We start from the raw sequence: 4,411 nt of genomic DNA on the forward strand, positions 1-4,411 counted from the left end.
TGTTGTGATATTGAGACAGAACTGATTCTGGTGTGGGAAACCAGTCTTTGTTTCCTAAAGCCTTCAAATGATTTTTAAATAGTCATCGGTTTTACTTAAAGTCAACTGATTGGCAGTATTAATTACATCCACAAATCAAATGTCTTTACAGTCACAGAGAGGCTAGTGTTTGACCAAATAACTGGACTCTAAAGTCTAGCCAACTGATACATGTGTCTATATTGAGGTAATTTCATGTTTCTCAGCTATTTCCATATACTCTCTTATAATCTTTTTTGTGTTACTTATTATGTAATTCCTTTGTGTTCTAGTATTTATTTCATATCTTTGTTCTATTCCACTTATATGTTGGTATTCTGTAACATGGATATAGTTATTACTTGTTCATTCTTTGTAAGCCATTTGAGTACCTGAAAAGTCAAGATCCTGTGATTATTCCCTTGTTAGTAAAAAAGTGACTTAATTACCTTCAATGTTTCCCATTTTACTTAGAATAAAATCCAAAGTTATTTCTATGAACCATAATGCCCTGAAAGATTGTGACCCTCAACTGTCATTTATTTTTTTTATACGAGGGATTGAACCTAGGGGCACTTAACAACTGATTCACATCACCAGTACTTTTTATTTTTTAAAACTTTTATAATTATTTAAAATGAAATATAAAATGGGAGTTTCTCCAGAAAAAAAAAAGATTTGCATGAAAATTTTCTTACCTCATGGTTTATGCTTTAAGAGTACATTTTACAAAAATCAGTAACCAGGCTTTTTTTTATGTTTACATTGAAATGACATTGTAAGCATAAAGGAACAACTTTCTTTTATGTAGTAGCAAAAAGAGTCAACAATCCTTTCAAGAAAGAAACTATTTCATTTCCTCCCAACTTGGATTCACCATAAACACGATCCACAAATGATATTGGAACCTCACCAATAGTATAATTCATCTGTCTTGCCTGAACAATCATCATCATCTGGAAGACATAGCCCTTAGAAACACATTTTTCTATTAAATTCTATAGAACTTCCTTTCAAGATAATCTGATTATTTTTCTTTAAAATCCCAGCCATATACACCACCATTTCCTTTGTAGCGAGTTCCAGAGACAATGTCAAAATTACTCTCTTTTTGCTTCCTAATGAATTCAGGAATAAATTTTGGATGGTGTGAGAGATCAGCATCCATAATAACTATATGGTTTCCTGTGGCATGTTCCATTCCATGAATATATGCAGTTCCTAGTCCCAGTTTTTTCTCCTGCGGTCTTAGAAGCTTTTCAGAATAACTGATAGCCACGTTTAGTCTCCAATTCCTTGTGATTTTCAATGCTGACATCACCCTTCCTCCATGAACTTAATCTTAACTTCACACTTGGATGACTTCATCTCATTCTCTACTGTTCCAATAACAAATTATGTTCCTAAAAAAAGGTGAAGTTTTCCTCCTTCTTAACAGTTTTCCAATTACTTAGTCTTGTAAACTTTTTGCTTCATATCTGGCCCCTGATTTCATTGTTTAGCATTTTCCTCTGGCTGGAAACTAGTGAGCATGTCTTGTCCCCTTCTGAATTTGGCTGTGTACAAGCAGGTCACCACAGACTGCCAAATCTCTAACAAAGTCTTCCTAGAATTCAAGCAGGACAGATTTCTTTTCTTTTTGACAACATGCAAAGGTCTGGCATGTGTGAAGCACTGGGTTCGATTCCCAGCACCAAATATAAATAAATAAAATAAAGGTCTATCAACAAAATTTTGACTGGTCCATAGATCTTTTCCAACTGTTCAGCGACATCCTTGTTCCATCTGGCTTCCATTATCTATGATTATAATTTCATAGTTGATTCCACTCTCAGGGAAGCTCTTCACCAGCAGCCACACGATGAGTGGCAGGTTCTCGCGCTGCTTTTAAGTGGGTAAGAGCACTGAGTACTTGTCCTGGTGTCGGGAGCGCCCCTCCGGCTCCTGCAGAGAGCTGGCAGGACTCCGACGCGACTCCCCCTTTTTATTTTTTATACAGGGTCTTGCTAAGTTTCTTAGGGCCTTGCTAAGTTGCTGGGATTGGCTTTGAATTTATGATTCTCCTGCTTCAGCTTCCAAAGTCACTGGGATTTTGGTGCGCCACCTAAATTGTCTTTCTGACTTCAAAAGCTCATTCACTGTGGTCCACCCACAATGTGACCCATGCCATGCACACTTCCACTTCACTCTTTCACTTTTTTCTTTCCTTCCCTAATTATCCTCATGACTGGCTCTAATTTCATCCCAGTCTTGACACAAATGCACTTTCATTACATAAGATCTTCCTGGCCACCTTCCAATAAAAACATTATTGTCTTCTGCCAGAGAGTTTCCTGTTAGCTCCCATCCCCACTTTCACCTTCACACTTTTCTCTATATAACCAAAGCTGGGTATTTCCAAACTATATTTCTCATACTACATTGCCAGCTAGATTCCCGACTATGTCTTCCACAAGGATACATTAATGCCCCTTTAGAAGGTGGGAAGAAGGCAAAACCATTCTTCTTGTGATGGCACCTCCAGTGGCAGTAGGCTCAGCAACATCAATGCTGACTGCTCATTAACAGCAGACAGACTCAAATTGCCTGCAGCTCTGTGATTTCAGCAATGTTGGTGACAGAAGCTTCAGAGCACTAGCATGCAGTGGCTGGCAGTTCCAGCAATTACAGAAGCGATGCAATGATGCTGTTTTCCAGCATCTTCTTTAATGAGTGTGGCTTACTGTCTCTCTTTCAAGGACAAGGGCAGGTGCCTTTCTAAAGTAGCCTTCTCTTCCCATTTTGTATCTTCATTCCATGGCAATAGTAGTTCCTTCTTCTCTATTGAATATGCCTTGCTTCCTTTTGCACTCTAGTCCAGTACTGGGGGGAGCATCCTGATCCCAGACTAAGATATTTATTCTTCACACTTTGGGTCTTGCAGATTTTCCCCAAACTTTGTATGTATTTCCTCTCTATTTGAAATATCAGAGGAGTAATTTATATTTTCCTGGCTAATATTAATCTCATATACTTCCTTTGTTTCTTTGTTCAAAAGAGGATGGGATGGCTAACTGACTTTCAAATGTATTCTTAGTACAATAGCCCCACCCCCATCCATGGTTTTGCTTTCTGCAATTTCAGTTGTTCACCATTAGCAGCAATCTAAAAGTTTAACTAGAATATTGCAGAAAACAAAAATCCCTACATTTTAAAATGTGTTTTTTTTTTTTTTTTGGATGAAACATGATGAAACTTTAAGCCATTTCTGCTTTACCTTGACCAGAATATGAATCAACCCTTGGTCTAACATATCACACTCTGTATGCTACCAAACCATTAGTAACATGGTGGTTTTCTTGATTACCCAATAAACTGTCAAGATATCACACTGCTTGTGTTCAAATAACATTCATTTTACTTTGTGGCATCATAACACAAGAGTAGTGATTATGGCAATTCACATTCACCAAAAAGAAGCTGTAAGGAGCATGCTATCATTTAGAACTGGAATATCCTCCAAAGGTCCATACATTGATGACTTGGTTGCCAATGCAGCAGTTTCAGAGGCCCATCTTTGGGGAAGTGATTGGATCATGACAGCTCTGTCCTCATTAGTGGATTAATCCATTCATAGCTGAATGGACTACTGGGAGGCTGTGGAAAATGTAGTTAAGTGGGGCATGGTTAGATAGGTCTCTGGGGGTATGCCCTGGAAAGGTGTACCTTGTCCCCATCCCCTTCACTTTCTCTATCATTTTCTATCTCACCTCCTTTCCTCTGTCTCCCCTGCCTTCCTTTCTGACTGACATGAGCTGAACAGTTTTCTTCCACCATGATGTTCTGTTCATCTTAAGCCCAGAGCACTGGAGGCAGACAACCATGAATTGAAATCTCTGAAACTGTGAGCCAAATTAAATCTTTTATCCTCTAACTTATTTTTTCTCAGGTATTTATTGCAGCAACAAAAGATGAGTAACATAGGTGTTTAAGTGTGAAGGTGGGAATAAAAAATATTTTGAGAGAAACAGATCAAAATCATGTAAGTTTATTGTAATCATTCTATTTATTATTAGTTGTTAATCTTTAACTCTGCCTAATTTATAGACTAAACTTCATCATAAGTGCATATGTACGAGAAAATCAGTATCTATGGAGTTTGATACTATCCTTGGTTTCAGGCATCCACCGGGGGTTTTGGACCATATCTCCCATGGAAGAGTGGAGAAAGCTATAAGAAAAGTTCCTGATTTCTAGCTGGAGACATGACCACTTAAGTACAAAGTATATTTCATAGGCTGTTTTGTTTCATAGGCTGTTTATTCATGACAAATAGAATATAGTTGAAAATAATGTGCACAGCTTGCCCATCAATTTATCAAGGGGTATTCCATCTTCTTTTCTTTCTAGGAAC

The 4,411-nt window shown here is 37.7% G+C and overlaps 1 pseudogene across 1 annotated transcript; it reads right to left on the reverse strand.

Moving 5' to 3' along the window:
• Window positions 1–798: 798 nt before the first annotated feature.
• LOC308658277 (dolichol-phosphate mannosyltransferase subunit 1-like) lies at window positions 799–3,834 on the reverse strand (annotated as a pseudogene). Its single transcript has 3 exons — window positions 3,724–3,834; window positions 1,747–1,998; window positions 799–1,286 (listed from the first exon to the last, which is right to left on the reverse strand). The product of its transcript is annotated as a dolichol-phosphate mannosyltransferase subunit 1-like (transcript).
• Window positions 3,835–4,411: the final 577 nt, after the last annotated feature.

Source organism: Spermophilus citellus (genome assembly GCF_964194105.1).
Source record: "Spermophilus citellus genome assembly, chromosome: 10".
Classification (NCBI taxonomy): domain Eukaryota; kingdom Metazoa; phylum Chordata; class Mammalia; order Rodentia; family Sciuridae; genus Spermophilus; species Spermophilus citellus.